The sequence below is a fragment of the Medicago sativa genome, chromosome 4 (assembly GCF_051527215.1).
Source record: "Medicago sativa cultivar Bolivia chromosome 4, Bolivia_mono, whole genome shotgun sequence".
In the NCBI taxonomy this organism is placed as follows: Eukaryota; Viridiplantae; Streptophyta; class Magnoliopsida; order Fabales; family Fabaceae; genus Medicago; species Medicago sativa.
The window spans coordinates 70857805-70876238 of NC_140752.1; the positions used below are offsets into that span (position 1 = coordinate 70857805).

At 33.6% G+C, this 18434-nt stretch overlaps 1 pseudogene; it reads right to left on the reverse strand.

Moving 5' to 3' along the window:
• Positions 1–1646: 1646 nt before the first annotated feature.
• LOC146931427 (small ribosomal subunit protein uS19x pseudogene) lies at positions 1647–2370 on the reverse strand (annotated as a pseudogene).
• Positions 2371–18434: the final 16064 nt, after the last annotated feature.

Here is an 18434-nt window from a genome sequence, read left to right on the forward strand (position 1 = left end):
TGACGTGAAGTTTCAAATTAACTTCTACGTATTCAAAGACGAATTTGATCGAAAATTTTGAAAATGATTTTTTTCACGGGGAGTACTATTTTGATTGCAAAAAAAAAATCATCAAATTTAAAAAATTTTCAAACCCAGAAACTCTTCGATGTTCATACATTCTTCCCCTTCAACTCCAAACACGAAACACCCGTTTTCCACCACCATTTTCCAACGGATCTATCCCCTTCTTCCTGGATTGTTATAAATTTGAAACCCTAATTTATTAATTTTCCCCATTAACAATCTCTTCATTTTCATTCGAAGTAAGATTTTATATATCAATGATTAATTACACATGACTAGAAGGCAAGCGGGCAACAAGTTGCGCCGCTAGGATTTTTTGGATAGCAAAATCAATCCTCGTAAACACAATATTCATGGACCTAGGAGTCATACGACATTGATCTGCATGACCCTTTAGACTCTATGTAGAAAGTCAACAACCTCTGGTGCTAGGAAGCCAAAACTGTCAAAAGCAAAAAGTATAAAAGTATGTTGATTGTCAGAACACACTTTCTTTTGTTTGGCCACTTTGCTTGACACAACTTTTAGGGTTGTATATCATACCGTAAAAGTCCCGACCCCTAATCCCACGAGTGGTCGGTGAAACCCCGGTCAAGTTCATACACTTTTAGGGTTGTATATCATACCATAAAAGCCCTGACCCCTAATCCCACGAGTGGTCAGTGAAGCCCCGGTCAAGTTCACACATGCATATGTTTTCCTCATATCCATCCATACGCCATAACATATGCAGGTCTAAGTGTCGATCTTCTATCTAGTGGGTCAGTCAAGAAGTTCACAGGGGCCTATTTCTTCATTGATACTCCCGCACCGCAAAGTCATGTCTGTACTTAAAGTCAAGAATCTTAAATTTGTAATTTATACTCCCTAGAAGTTGTTTAAGTGGCCTTTGCCAAAGGTTTGTAAAAATGTGTCTGTCCTGTTTGTTCATGATTGTTGACACCATGGTTATGAGGTTAACATCATCAATGGTATGGGGTTGAAGATAAAGTATTTTGTTTGAAAAAATGTCAATTGATATTACTACAATCAGTATAGCCCTTGTGTCCAAATGAAGCAAATTCGTCCTTGAACTATAAAACTTACTATAACATCTATATCCTTACAGAAGTCTACTATGCAGCTTATTTTCTTCTATTTATTTCATGCACTTGTTGCTTTCCATAAAATTGGTTGTTACCATAGATAGATATTGTACCTTAAATTGTACTGCTAGTGAAAAATACCATTTCAATCTTATTACTCAATCATCATCGTGTGTCACCCTAAGTTGAAGCAACTCCTAAGCGTGTGTTTGGCCTAGCGTTTTCCTAGACGCTACCGTCCGTTTTCCTTAACTCTACAATTAGAAGCTTCGGCAAATCACGTTCATTTATGCTTTGGGACGCGAGATCAGTTTCAACACCGCAGATCCAAACAAGTTATAAGTATTTCCTTATTATAAACTGATTGTATCCACATCAGTTTTTAGTTGTATCCACATCACATGTTAATGTCACACGGAAGCAGACTTGAAAGTCACAAATCAACACACTTAGGTTCTAGCTATTTTGATTAAAGAAAATTGATAGTGGTCAAAATTCGAGGACAAACAAACATACTTAAACAAAAACTTCAAAAAACATCAATAGACGATTGAAATCCAAAACTTTAGTTCACTGATATCCTAAATAAGATAACAATATCAAATAGAAATGAAGTAATTAAATAGTATGAGTAAAACAAGCAAAAGTTTGCATTGAAATATAGAGGGAGGGCATTGATGAGAGTCTTCACTTGAGAGGAATAAACCTGGAGGAGTTAGTAGCACCGATACCAGGCCTACCGTGCTTAACAGGCTTGTAAGAGATTGAGAATTCAGCAAGATAGTGGCCAATCATTTCAGGTTTAATTTCAACCTGATTGAAGGTCTTTCCATTGTAGACACCAATAATGCTACCAATCATCTCAGGCACAATGATCATGTTACGGAGGTGAGTCCTCACTGGTTCTGGCTTCTCACCAGGTGGTGCCTCACGTTTCGCCTTGCGGAGCTTCTTGATCAGTGCCATAGGCTTGCGGGTTAAACCACGTCGAAACCTTCGTCGGGCACGTGCAGAGAAAAGCTTCACAAGTTCATCAGTGGGCATATCCAAGAGAGCATCGAGATCAACTCCACGGAAACTGAACTTCTTGAATGTTCTCTTCTTTGCCACTCCATGTGCTGCTACCTCTGGTTCAATATCCGCCATGATTGCAAACCTTGGATCTGCGGCTGCTACTCAATTCTCGGGATAGCTAGGGTTTGCTTCTTTTTCTTTTTTTTTTTCTCTTATGCAGTCTTTTAAATAGTAAATATTCTCTCTTTTTTTTTTTTTACCAAAATAGTAAATATTCTCTTATGTTTGTCTTACTTAAAAAAAAAAAAAAAAACTCTTACGTTTATCATTTACTAAATATTATTGAATATACTTCGGTTCCTTTTATAAGGCTCATTTGATATTTTGAAGTACAATCATTATTTTTTATAAACATATCTCTATTTATTTTTTATTCATAAAAAAATATCTCTCGGTGGGTCGTCCATCCGCATCACCTCTCGGCCCAGTCCTCTCGGTGGTGATTCGTCGAGGCACAGGTTTCTCAGCGCTCTCAACTGCGGATCTTTTGCTTTATTTTTGCTGCTTCGCTTCCGTTTCTTTCCGTTCCTGCTTTGGGTGTTGTTGGGTTACGGAGTGATTGCTCAGATTCAGCGTCGATCTGTGATTTCCATAGGTTTGGTTGTTGTTGACTCCTTTGGGTTGCTTTCACCTTCCTTTGTGGTTGAACAGATCTTCGTTTTTGTTCCGTTGCGATATCGCTGAGTACGTGTGTGGGGATCTCCGATTGTTCTGTGGTCGTGTTCTTGGCTGTCGTGGTGTCGTTTCTGCATCGTACTGTTTTTATGTTTTGCTGTATTGTTTGCTTTGTGTTTCAGATCAGAGACTTCGGGTGGTGATAGATTTGGCCTTTTTGCGGTGGTTCGGTTTCGTAAACCCGAAAGGGTCTGGTTCTTTTAACCCGAAAGGGTGGTTTGGTGAAATCGGTTAGGTTGGTGTTCTTGTGTTTGACTCTAATGTTCCAGGTCTACTGAGATCTGCAGGCCAAGTCTTCAGGGTTACCTCCTCTTCGATACTGTCTTTTTATATCCATCTCAATCATATCGACTGTTATCAGACTGTTAAGCTCGAAAGAGCTATTATACCTGCTGCTTGGTTCAGGGGGTTGCTGGTACGTGGATCTTGATACCGTGTTGGCGGTCTATCCATTCGCCAATCTTATACCTTTGTTGATTCTATGGAGGTCCACTCTTCATATTTTTTGTAATCTGGTTTCGTGCTCGTACGCGGGTGCGCTGGGTTGCGTTCGTGAGGAGTGCTCTTTCTGTTAGGATTAATTAGGTTGAACTACCAGGTCTGTATTGTATTGTGTTATTCCCTTTTGGGTTGTACCTGGTCAGGTCTAATGTCCCCCAGGCTTTGTATCTGATATGTTTTATTTAATTTTATGAAATTTTTGCTTAAAAAAAACAAAATAAAAAATAAAAAAAAATCTCTATTTGTACCCAAAAAATATATATCACTATTTTATATCTTTTGCTTCAATCAACCTTAAATACTATGTTGAATATAAATTGTCTCTCTCTCTTAAAGGTTACATTTTTCTATATGAAAATATGTTAATATCTAAATAAACATATAAAAAAAACAAGATTACACACGGGAATGACATTTTTATATATGAACTATTCTAGACGAAAATATGTTAATATATGAATAGAAATATAAGAACCATAAAATTACACACGGGAAAGAACATTTTAATATAAGAACCATAAAATTACACACGGGAAAGAACATTTTAATTGAAAAGTATATCATATCTCTCTATGAAAATATATTAATAACTTTGAACTTTTATTTTTTTTTCACTGTCAAAAAAAACTTTGAACTTTTTTTCAATTTATTTTCAAGATCTTTATGTTATATTTTTTATTAAATTTGAGGAGAGAAGTCATGATTATTTAAAGTGACAGTAATAGTCGTTTTAAAAAAATTTGTTCGTCACAATATAGAAACTAAAATATGTTAATTTATTCGTTATATTTAAAATTTATATAAGCAAATATCACAACTTTTATCTTTTTTTTTTTACAATAAAATATATTCATTGGTAAAACAATAATAATATAAAAAAATTATATAATACACCATCCGAGCACTATTATAATCAAAAATCAACATTCCCTAAAAAAAATCAACATTTTAGATTCATTCAATTAATGATGTATATAGTCTTTATTATAGACCACATACATCATTTAATGAATGAATCTTAAATGTTAATTTTTGCTTATAATAGTGACCGGATGATGTAGTCCATAAGATCTATATTTTTTAGTGAAAAGCATGGTCATTTACGCTGGTATAAATCAAGATCACCGAAAAAAGTTTAAGAGGTGCACTAAATTTGCGGAACACGTTCAGTGATCAAGGCAACAAAGTAGCTAACAAAGACTAAGGCTTTGTTTGGACAACCAAAGAAAGTGAAAGGTAAGAAAGTATAAGGAAAGAATGTTGAAGGAAAGATAGTGAGTAGAAAGTGAATGTAAAATGAGATGATTGTTTTAGTTGTTTGGTATGAATGAAAGTGATAATAAAGTGAAAGGAAATAAAGTTATAATTTTATGAGATGACATAAATGTCCTTATATTAAAATGAAAATATATGTATATTTTTTTTTTTGGAATGAATACATACATGTCTATAGACTATAATATGCACAAAAAAGTGACGATATAAAATAAAAATAAAACAATAGCAAAGCCTTAGTTTTGTTACCAGGATGGATAAGATAACAAGCTTGAAGCCTTGTGACGCAGAAGAAAATCAATTGGTAGTAACTACACATGTGTAAAAGAAAGTCTTCAAAAGCGAGGGCTGTTTAGTAATTATACCAAAATGGATGTGCTGCTCAACCTTTCTTCGCACTTCAGAGCGGATAGTTTTTTTGATGTGGGACCCACCCAAAGAACACTTTCTTTCCTCTCTGACAGTGCAACCAAACAATGGAAACACAAATTTTGATGAACTTTCTTTCCTTCCTACTTTCTTTCCATTCACCTTCCCTAGAACCAAACAATGTCTAAATAAGGGCATTTCCCTTGAGAACCAGATAGGGATGGCAATGGGTACCCAATGGGCAGGGTACTATGGTACTCATCCCCATATCCGCGTTTGTAAAAAATACCGGTACCCTCGTGGGCAACAACTTTATTGCCCTTCCCCATACCCTATGGGCATCTAAATGCCCGTACCCGCACTCATTACTCAAACTTTAACTATAAAAAGACAATAAAAAAGCACCACAATTGAAATAAAACTGTGATCCAAAAAAATTTCAAATCAACTATTAAAATAGTACGAATCGTAGTATATATACAAATAATAAAACATCCAAAATATCCCTCGAAAATTAAAATAAAAACATTCAAAATACGTATAAAAAAGTACATATTAAAATAAACATCAAATTAATTTAAATCATCAATTTTTAGCTCCTAAGCCTATGTTCTCCATATCCTAGAAAGAAAGAAATCAATTTGATGATTTAATTTAGTTAGGTAAATTAATTAATTAATTAATTAATATACATAAATTATTTATTATATTATATAAATACATATATGCGGGTTGTGGGGCTGGGTAATATAGTGCCCATACCTGTGCCCGTACCATTTAAGTTTGCGGGTAATTACCCAGACCCGTGCCCAGACCCATGAAAGCGGGATTTTACCCTACCCATTGTGGATATATTTTGAGGATACCCATCGGGCCTGGTCCAATTGTCATCCCTATGATTAACACTAAATGAGTATTTTCATTTCAAAAATTGTTATTAGGGTCTTAGATATTTTAATTGAAAGTTAGTATAGTATGACGATACGTGTCATTTATTTTAAAAATTTGTTGGGACAACATTTTTTCTCTTTTTTTATTGTTCAAAAACAATAGAGAGATAACGAGAAAACATAGGAAGAGGGAATAAGAACATAATAAGTCTATGAGAAAATTTTATATAAAAATTGTCATAAAATAGTTATACAAATATTATTTATCTTTTTTAATATAAGATTAGATAGGTTTTTTTCTTCAAAATATCTTTCACTTTCAATATTACTTGACTGGATGATTCGGTTGATAGACTTGATATCATCTTTCCAACATGAAACTTTTCATGTTTGTTTTTTTTTTTTTAAAAAAAAGTAAATGTTTTTCAACATAGAAACATAATATTAAAATCAATAATAAATCGGTTCAAGTAATAAGAAATTTGGACTCCTTAAATATTCATGAGTTTGATTCATGTCTCATGCGTTAAGAAAAAATCCAACAGGAAGGGAAGAATCCATCTAGCGTGTCTTACAGATTTCCCAATATAGATTAGTTATTGTTAAACAGCAATGAACACTTCGTACCAGTATTATGGTAAAAAAAACATAATATTTAAGAGAAAACCAACAAACTTAAATGTCATTAGGTAGTAACCAAAAGAAAAATGTTAACCAATGTCTCCAGAACGTACTGGTTAAAGAAACAAATATAATAATATTGCAATGAAACTTATGTATCCCTAACCAAAAAAAAATTGTCATTAGGTTTTGTGGCCGGAAGTAGGGATGTTAATGGGTATCCATGGGTACGGGTAGTATGATATTCGTCCCCGTCCCGTTGGATAATTATGGTACCCGTGCCCGTCCCCGTATCTGTGTGGGTATCTCTATACGGGTAATCCACAGGTATTTAGATACCCATGGATATTCACAGGTACCCATAGATTTTTGAATTTTTTTTTTTGTACAAAGAAAAATACTTTTTTAATTACCTACATACTTCAACTTTTAAAGATCCATACATAACATATTCTATTCAAATTTCATAATCCAACAAAAATCATGATTCTTATATAATCCCAAGCAAATTCATCATACCATAATGCATATGATTCTTACATACTCCATACAAATTCTTGAAATAAAATAAAAGGATAAAAACATTCAACATCCAAAAAGCATAAAAACTTCCAAATAAAAGTTAGAAAAGACTAAAATCCAAATAAACATCCAAATATTCATATGCATTCCAAGCTATTTTATATATACACATGAATATTTTAATAATTGACTTAATTTATTAACGGGTACAGATATCCGCGGGCACGTGTATCATCAAATCCGTGTTCGTGTCAATAAAACAACGGATAGTTAAATACCCGTTTATTATATCTGCGGGTATCCGTTTAACTATCCATCACGTGCCCTTGACACATTTTATCCACGGATACTCGGAGGTACGGATTTTTTTTTTTTTTGGTCAGGTAGCCTAGTGGCTAGATTCACACACATTATGTGTGGAGAAGTGGGGAATCCGGGGTTCGAACCCCAGCCCCTGCACAAATTATCCCTGGTAGCTACCAACTGAGCTACACTTACGGGACGGAGATACGGATTTTTTTCCACCATAATCAGAAGATTACAACACTTAATTTATTTGCACTTACTTTTTATTCATCAAACATGTACACAATTCATGTCCCTTTCAAAAAAATGTATCCGTGTCGTGTCTATCACGTGTCTTTTGTACATTTGTTGAGAGAATTTTAAAAGAATATTGCAATGAGAAAAGGGAAAAAAAATTAAGAAATTGAGTACATTATTTTTAATACAATGTTATTAGGGTTAATTATGTTTTTGGTCCCTACAAAATTGCGACCTTGTAAGTTTAGTCCTTACTTAATTTTAATAGCATTTTTAATCCCTACAAAAAATTTCTGCACTCAATATTAGTCATGACTCAATCCAAATTTGTTTAATTTATGCTTAAACTCTTAAGTTTTTCAACAATTTTTTACAGGCGTGTTAAGAACGTTATTAAAAGGTCCTCCAAAAAAAATATCGCAAAAATTTGATTTCTACGTCCATATTTTTGTTACGTATATCTTAAACTTTTGTCGTTTTAAAAAATTCATATTTAATTTATTTCTTGTTAAAAAATTATAGATTTTAGTAAATGAACCTTTCATAGGGTTCTAAACTTGTATAAAAAGAATCATTAAAAAATTTAAGAGTTTAAGGATAATTAAACAAAATTTATTTTAGCAGGGACTAAAATTATAGGTAAATTTTTTTTTGTAGGGATTAAAAATGCTATTAAAATTAAGTAAGGACTAAACTTACAAGGTCGCAATCTCGTAGGGACCAAAAACATAATTAACCCATGTTATTATATGTGTTTTCTAAATGAGTACCTTAAAGATATCTATTGGTTGATATTTGCCTTATTTCTTTAAGCTTAACTGGACGTTTTGAGTTTCAACTCAGCTCTAAAATTATAGTAGTGTTAAATTTTTTAAGAGAAAGTTTTGTCTTCGATCTACCCAACTTAAAGATTTAGTTTATGCAGTTGCAGAGATATTCCAGTGGCACAAAAAAAAATTACATGAGCCCCTTACATATATTATGTCCAGATTATTTATTTAATTGCCGTAGTTTCTGTTTTGCATTTCAATTACTGTAATTGTAATGAAATTTCTGTCTATACCCTTTAACAGGTTTGATTTGGATATATCACCTAAATTTTTTTTTTCAATGGCCAATTTGGTCTTTAGTTGTCCATGTTAGTATCTTTCTTTTTCAAACATTATAACTCTCAAAGGAGACAAAGATATTTACTTAATGTATTATATATGATTTTTTTTCTAGTTACACCCAAAATATATCCGGATACACTTAAAATTATTTAAAATTTAATTATATTATAATAAAGCCTTTAATCATATAAATTTCAAAAATACTTTCAATAAACAAGACAAAGGTTGGTGAAAGGCTAAAGATTTTCAATAATATTCCACTGCATGGTGTCAATATTTAAGTGATTTTCATTTTTTTTTTTGCGAATCATACACGAACTTAGTTTATGGATGTGTTTTTTTTTTTTTTAATTTTAACTTTAGATTTTATGTTAATTGAATTCATGTAGACATTTTTTTTTTGAAGAAAGAATTCATGTAGATATATGTGGTCTAAATTCACTAAATACAATAAGTTTAGAATTTACGGATCGTCAGTGAACACAAATCAAGTACGTGAACTACAAATCATGTACAAGACACAAAATGATCATCAAATACAAATTACCAATTTTTCTTTTGAGAGGTACAAATTAGTGATTACCACTCAAGTGTGTGGTTTTTTTTTCTAGCATAGGCGTACTATTTTTTTATAATGGCTATTTTTTTGGGTGAATCCTAAGCTGCAGGTATTAATACAAGTCCAAGAAAAAAGGCATTTAATTCAAACAACAAATTAAGCATCAGGCTGCCAATACCGGTGAACATTAGGGTCGGCAATGACCTTTCAAAAATAAATAAATTAGGGTCGACAATGACTAAGATCCAATTATATCAACATTGTCTACAATGAGTGTCACAATTATTTCCATTGATGGTATGCATGCATGATGCATGTGAGGATTAGGACCCTTTAAAAAAAGATCATCATTAAACACCGAATGTTTAAGTGGAGGATGAATTTTTTTTGTGAGAGCGTGTGATTTTCCGAGAGCTCCTCCAAACTTTATTTTTTTGAAGGTGCAGTTTTCTAGGTTTGAAGTAATACTAATGATCCATCTAGTTTTTATTCGGTTAAGTCAGCTTGTAGCTTCCTTCATAAGAGAGTTAGTGAGGTGAATGAGAGGTCAAAAGATACCGTGACACTTCTTTTAAGTATGTGTGAGTCTTTTCTCTCAAGGTGGAAACTTTTTCGTGACATCTGCTTCAAGATAGGATTTTGACTAGCCAGAATCTCTTTTAAAGGAGGATTATAGTTGACCATATGGTATTTCTTTTGTTTTTTGTATAGAGAGAATTTGTTTGTCACCTTTTTTGTTAGATGTCTTTTTTTAGATCAGGTGTGGTATCATGTGCTTAGATGATTGGAGTGAAAGTTTGTTTCACTTTCATATGTAGCGAATCTTCTTAATATTTTGTTAGACTTAAGTGGGGTAAAGGGAAGGGGTTATATTTCGTATTAGTCATGTAAATTGTTGTGTGGTTATTGTGGAGATCTTGTACGTTCACATCTTCTTAGGACAAGAGACGTTTGTGATTCAATTGATAGACATGGTTAAAATCACCTCTTAAAAGTGGTTTCTAGAAAAACATTTAGGCTTTGTTTGGGAGTTTGGAGGGGAGGGGAGGGGAGGGTTTTGGAAAAAATGAAGGAGCAAGTGGAAGAAATAGAAAACATTGGAAGGAGAGGGCTTTGGAGGTTAATTTTTTACTCATAATAAAAAATTCCCCTCATTTGGGGGAACTCAAAAATTGTATTGGGGGAGGGTTTTGGGGAGTTATGGAGGGTTTATATTAATTTTTCAAATCCAATCTATGTTGTTATTATCTTCTTAAAATTAAAAGTATATTAATCATAATTAGTATTAGTTTATCATACGATCTAAAAAACTGTTCTTTCAAAAAATGTGAATTTTTTGTCCATTTTTCTATATATTTCCAACCCCCCAAAGCCCTCCCCTCCCTTCCCTTCCAAACTCCCAAACAAAGCCTTAATTGGCGTTTGCTTTACTTTAATTTTTAAATTAAGGTAATATTGCTAAAAAAATTACTAAAAACCAAAATTGGGCACACTGCAGTTTAGAAGATCAAATCCAAAAGTGTAATTAGTTTTAGAACATAGAACTCATGTTAGTTGGTGGAAAAAATGTACAATGATTTATCTCTTACAAAAATAAATAAATCGGAACATGTTAATCATTTTCTCAAAACTTTGAAACATCCATTTTATGTGTGTTTCTGATGTAGGAGGGTTTCCATAATATTTTCTATAGTATTTTTATTTTAGCCCAATTTTAGTAATTTTTTATTTTTTTTGTTTCAGTTTGTTATTTTCTATAGTATTTTAAGATTTGTTATTTTTTTATTTAAGATTAACAATGTAGCCTAAGAGGCATAACTATTATTCAATCAATAATATTTTAGAGAGCTTTTCTCAATTTCTGGTGGATTCCATAACCCTATTTTCACAAGTTTGTCGCTTGCAAACGTGTTCTTTTCAATCTAGGTTTAGCGCTTGCTAGCATACGCTTCCGTAATACGTCAGTTGGTATCAGATAAGGTTTCTTATGCTCTTTTCCTAACGTGATCAGTCATGGGAGATCAACCGGTTACGAGGGCAGATTTTGACGTTTAATTGAGGTCGCCAAAGCTTTGTTAGATCAGATGGCGGTGTTGACAGCTAAGGTTGACAGCCGCAACAACAACAACCGCGACTACAACAACAGAAACAATCAGAACAGGGGAGGTGAACCAATTCCGGTTATTAGAGTTCGTAATAACAACCATACTATTGTTTTGTACCGAAAATCAGAACATACCCGTGAATCTGATTTGGAATACTATGAGCGTAGCTATTACAACAAATTGAAGGATGATTACTACAATTTTAAAATCTCTGGTTCGATATATTGTTGTCCGTTTTGTTACAACAAAGACTACTCCTTGACCGACCTTTTGAGACATGCTTCCAGAATGGTAGGTAACTCGTGTAAGACGATTAAAGATATTGCTAAACATTCTGTTTTCATAACGTATATTCAAAGTTATCTTAATGTTAAAGTCGATGAAAATAAGCCACTGATGTTAATATCATAGTCACATAATTCGCGGTTCGTTCCGGTACGCGGTATGGGTACGGGTTCGCGGTACGCGACAGGAGAAGAATTCGGTACGTATAGGGGTATACAACTTCGGTTCGCTCCGGTTCGTAGTAGTAATAATACCTAAATAAATATAGTGATCTATAAAAAAAAAGTATTTTTTTTACCTAATTTCTTCTACCAAGTTTCTCACTCTCCACTCTTTGTTCATGTTCTTCTCACTCAGTCCTCAACTCATAGTGATTCATTTTATATTTACTTTGTAGTCTAAACCTTTTTTTCAACGAATCAGCGGTAACCATGCTTTGGTACGCTTGGTTCGCTGGTTTGTGCGTACCAATACGCCGAAGTACCCGAATTCGGTACTCACGTACCAATTCGCAATTCTCCCTTGATTACACGAATTATGTGACTATGGTTAATATTGTTAGTGATAAGCCACTTGGTGTCGGTTTTGCTAGCAGTAAGCCAATTAATTTGAGTGTTAATCAGAAGTCGCTTGGTGTGAAAGTAACTAAGGGCCAGTTACCTAACGTGAATGTTACTGATAATTTTGTTGCTACAATGGAAGAACGCATTAAAGAACCGGTCGAAGGACATTCTCTCACAATACATTAAACTTAAAGAACCAGTCGAAAGACATTCTGTCACTGATGAATATGTCCAGATGAAGAATTTAATTGTGATATCAGTTCCTCCATTGGATTTCAAAGGTGGAACCACAAATCTATTTGATGAAGATACTACTCCAGATGAATTGCGGCGTGGCTGTGGAAGGCCTCATATTCCTAGAAAAGATCCAAGAGACAAGCCAGAGGAAGAACCTCTATTTTCTAATCATCCATATGTTGAAAAGTTGTGGCAGATTAATGTATCTGAGCAAATGATTTTGAATGATATGGATATTAATCCTGATAAATATAAAGGCAAAAAGCTATCAGACGTGGTTGACGAAAAGACTGATTTATTTGGAGATTGTAATGAGTATTCTTCTGACTGTGATGTCAAACCTGTGGACATAACAGATGACGTAGAACTAGTGGAAATTCATGAAAAGGAGTTAGAACACTCTTCTGCACAATAAACGTTGGACATGGAGCTCAAGGATTTGGACAAGAAACTTGAACAGATGGAGGCTGAAATGAAGTTGGTTAATAATGCTTCAGTTCTCAAGCAACATTATGAAAAGAAACATAATGAGTTGGAACATGAGAAGAAATTTTTGCAGAGATAAATTGAAGAAAGAAAGAAGGAACTAGAGGAAGTAAAGATGAACATTGAAAAAGCAACCAATGAGGTTAACAGCATAAGAGGATATTCAATATTGTTTCAATCATAACTAGAGGAAGAAAAGTTAATTCTCAACAACCTTAAAGAAAGTATTCGACATGCTACTACATTTCTTCAAGGGGATAAATGCAACTTCTATATTTTTCAAACCAAACCATCTTTGCATTTCACTCAATGGGATCCAGGAGGGTGGTCTCTTGTTCGTTGGATGAGTCAACATCCATTGGAAGCTCTTTATCAGAATGAGAACTCGGGATCGAGTTCTTCAGATGTGGAGGAGACTGACGTAGGAGGGTTTCCATAGTATTTTCTATAGTATTTTAATTTTAGTCCAATTTTAGTAATTTTCTGTTTTTTTTTTCTTTCAGCTTGTTATTTTCTATAGTATTTTAGGGTTTGTTATTTTCCTATTTAAGTTTAACAGGTGTAGCCTAAGAGGCATAACTATTATTCAATCAATAAATATTTAAGAGAGCTTTTCTCAATTTTTGGTGGATTTCGGAACCCTATTTTCACAAGTTTGTCGCTTGCAAACTTGTTCTTTTCAATCTAGGTTTAGCGCTTGCTAGCCTAAACTTCCGTACTGCGTCAATTTATGTCTAACGATTTGGGAACAATCTAGTCGCCCAAACAATTTTTAAAATCTTCTTGTCTAAAAAACAATTTTTAAAACCAAAATAAAAAAAATTCATCTTCATTTCCTCTTTTCCCTCAAATGAGCAAAATCACATTTAATCCTCTTCAATTCCTCTTTCTTCTTCCACTAAAGATCAAAAGCAAAAAAATTGTTTATACTATACAGTCAACCCTAACCTCCTCCATCACGTTCCAAACACGACATGTGTTTGTGTGGAAGTACATCAAGTGTTGGTACTAAGAAAAAATGTGCATGCGCTCGATCGCAAGGGGCATTGTATGTTGCAAAATACACCTAAGAATCCAATAGACAGTTCTTTTGGTGTTCATAGTCCCAAAAGAACGATTGGGATAATCCTCATGTGAGGGTGATGATATTTAGACACCCCATCCCCCATTCTACACCTCAAGTGGGTCCCACGTTTCCATCCTCCAAGACACAAAAGAAGGAAAGAGGAGAGAAATCGGTGGCATTTACTCATGGTCTCTCAATATCAGATCTCCAACAACAACACTAGTTTTAACATTCAACATAAACCCAGAACAAATTATTATTCATCTTCTTCATCATTATTTTCATCTTCACCAAATTAACTACAAATTCAGAAAATTATGAATGAAGTGAGACATTACCCACAAATAGAAAAAACATTATCAATACCCACAGATTAATTTATTCATTCACTCTCATTCTTTCAATTCTCTAAAAACCCAACTTCTCACTAAAAACAATATCCACAAACATTGATACCTTTTGCTGGATTTCAAAGCTTCCAACATAGATTTACGGTTGTTCATGCTCACATCACAATAATCAGTACCACTTTTTTTTTCAAAAAAAAAGATATGCGTAAGATTTTAGATCTTAATAAAATTCTCCTCAAATACCCTTGTTCAAGACATGATCAAAACTTCGAGCTTCAATCGGTTCAACATTAATGATTATTTCATTTTTTATCTGTTAAATTGTAAGTTTTTATTTTATTTAATGAAATTAAATTCAAAATAAAAAGCATGAACAAGAGAAAGAACGAGTTTGTTGTTGTTGCTGGTGGTGGGTAGGGATGAAAGAGAGAGAGAACATCAAACTTTGTGTCATAAGCATGTGAGGCTTGTTCAGACACTGAGTTTTCTTCCACAGATCTCAAATTTCAGCAGCGAATAGACCCCATGGTCGCTTCGTCACGCCGCAGTAACGGACTTCTTTCACCGCGTCGTAATCGTGCTTTTCATCGGTTCTGCAACTTCTGCTTTTTTCGCGGCTCTAGATTCAGTGGCGTAACGAGCAACGACTGACAAATATGAAAAATTCACGATCTTCTTTCTTGGCATATAATTTCTTCCTTCCATTGGCGAAAACAACAAAATAAGAATTCTTATTTTGTTGTTTTCGCCAATGGAAGGAAGAAATTATATGCCAAGAAAGAAGATCGTGAATTTTCCAGATTTGCCAGTGGTTGCTCGTTACGCCACTGAATCTAGAGCCGCGAAAAAAGCAGAAGTTGCAGAACCGATGAAAAGCACGATTACGACGGCGGTGAAAGAAGTCCGTTACTGCGGCGTGACGAAGCGACCATGGGGTCTATTCGCTGCTGAAATTTGAGATCCGTGGAAGAAAACTCAGTGTCTGAACAAGCCGCGCATGCTTATGACACAAAGTTTGATGTTGTCTCTCTCTCTTCCATCCCCACCCACTAGTAACAACACCAAACCCGTCTCCTTATCTTGTTCATGCTTTTTATTTTGAATTTAATTTAATTAAATAAAATAAAAACTTACAATTTAACAAATAAAAAATGAAATAATCATTAATGTTGAACCATTTGAAGCTCCAATTTTTTTTATCATGTCTTGAGAAAGGGTATTTAAGGAGAATTTTATTCAGATCTAAAATCTTATGCATATCCTTTTTTCTTTGAAAAAAAATGCTAATGATTATAGTGATGTGCGCATGAACAAACACACATCTATGCTGGAAAACTTTGAAATCCAGCAAAAGGTATCAATGTTTGTGGATATTGTTTTTAGTGAGAAGTTGGGTTTTTAAAGAATTAAATCAATGAGAGTGAATGAATAAATTAATTTGTGGGTACTGGTAATGTTTTTTTTTCTATATGTGAGTAATGTCTCACTTCATTCATAATTTTCTAATTTGTAGTTAATTTGGTGAAGATGAAAATAATGATGAAGAAGATGAATAATCATATGTTCTAGATTTACGTTTAATGTTAAAAAAAGTGTTGTTGTGGAGGAAAATTTGTTGTTGGGGAGGAGAGAGGATGTAGAGAGAAAACATGAATGAAAGTTTGTTGTTGGGAGGAGAGAAAGGAGATAGAGAGAGAAAGTGAGGGAGATCAGATACTGAGAGAACATGATAAAAACATGTTCTTCTTTTAATCTACTGGTCACAAGAAAACTTATGCATGGTGCACAAATTTAGTATTTGTGCATGGTAAATGCCACCTTCCCCTAAACCTTTATCTTATACTAACTAAATCAATCAACATGTCAATTATTGGTCTATATGTCAAGGTAATACATGTTAGAGGGGGTGAATAGGGATTTAAAAGTTTATCGAGCTTGTAGCGTAAGCAATTTTGAACAACAATTGACGACGTATTGGATTTATGCTTGATTCAATGGCAATGACAAATGTAACAAGACTATGTTTAATTAATAAGATTCATTAGGAATTGAGAGATTCAAAGTCAAATCTTAACACAATCTATTATTGATAATTCTCACACAAGTTACAAAACAAGAAAAACTTCAAACCAAACCTAAGAGCAATTAAACAATTATACTGGTGAACACAATGTATATGTGTTTGATAAATTGACAATAGATTGAAACCAAATGTGATCTATGTGAAATAAGATAAAACATAATTCAATGAATTAAGTCAAGTTTAACAAGATAAACCTATATCACACTCAATTTCTATTCTAGCAATTTATCAAGCAAACATATACATAATTAATCAAAATTAAATACTGGTGAACACAATGTATATGTGTTTGATAAATTGACAATAGATTGAAACCAAATGTGATCTATGTGAAATAAGATAAAACATAATTCAATGAATTAAGTCAAGTTTAACAAGATAAACCTATATCACACTCAATTTCTATTCTAGCAATTTATCAAGCAAACATATACATAATTAATCAAAATTAAAGAGGATAGGGAAGAGAAACGACACCGAGATTTATAGTTGTTTGCCATTTCGTCCTCGCGTCGGGATACATCTACTCTTCTTGATGGAAAACGTCTCCACCAATGACTTCCACTGAAATATGAATGTTTGATTACAATGTGATTACAAGAATTTCTTGAAACTACCCTGGTTCTTCAATTCATATGCATCCACTCCCTCAATCTTCAAATACCCTTTGAAATTGGTGTTTCTTGATGTCTTCGAATCCTCAATCACCCGTATGAAATTAAAGGAACTAACAAGCCTGACCTCAATTGAAAACTTGTAGACATGCAATGATAAGCACATATACAAAGTATGGGCATGCAAAATGAAAGAAATATACAAGGTTGAGTCCAAGCCGATGAGAATAAACACAGATTGAGTCATTAGTAGATGGAGAGTTCTTACCAATTTTGTCGAGATGCAATAATGTTTCTAGAAACATAGTTGTTAAATGCGGCCGTGCGGCCCGCTATCGCGGCGCGTAGCGGAATTTTCGAGGGCAGCGCACCAGACCGCGTCGGCGCGTGTCGGTTGGTCGTAGCGGTCAATTGTGGCCACTTTTTGTCGAAGCGGTGCGTTTCTGATGCCGTCAAAGCGGACGCTCCGACATAATGAAGAAAATTCAATTTTGTCAAAGCTTTTAAACCGTTTTCAAGGGGAGATCTGTTAATACGATCAAAGTTAAGATGAAGAAGAAGAAGGGAGATCTGTTAATACGATCGATGAACATGAAGATAATTGTGATTTACACTCTATTTCTCTCAAAGACACTAGGGTTGATGGGAGAGAAAGCAGAAGAACAAATCATGAAAACAAAAACCAGATCTGTGGCTGGCGGCTGATGGGAGATAAAGCAACTAGGGTTGATTATTATTTCATTCTTTTATAGTAGAGATGGGATTGGGCTAGGCCCAATGACCTAAGCTAATCAATTGGGCCTTCTCTTTATTACCATTTCTTTTTACTGTTTTGTTTTTGTTGTATAAGTAAATAAAATGGTTCTAGAAAAAATGGTTTTAATATTAAATACTAATACAAAATATATTAATAAATATATGTTTCATTTTTATTAATACTAATTATTAAATACATTGTTTTTATAATAGTATTTAATACTCCATCCTGTCCTATTTACAAGAGACAATTTACTTTTTAGATACATTAACTAATTTATGTATTTGGTTTATGTTCTTGACTAGATACATACATTATTCAATGTATCTAAAAAGTCAACTTTCTCTTGTAAATAGGATCGGAGGGAGTACTAAAAACAATTAATCATCTTTAATATGTCATTTATATTAAAACTAAATATTTATTATTTCCATATTTTCTTAGTCCTAAAATATTTAGTTTTAGTGTCTGCGTCATGAACTAGCACCCGCATCGCTCCCCGTTCCTGCTCCGCTCCAATTTTTTCTAGAAATGCCATGGACAAAAGGTAATAAATATAGGGTTTTGCTTATTTAAAGCAAGAGGTATCTAAGATA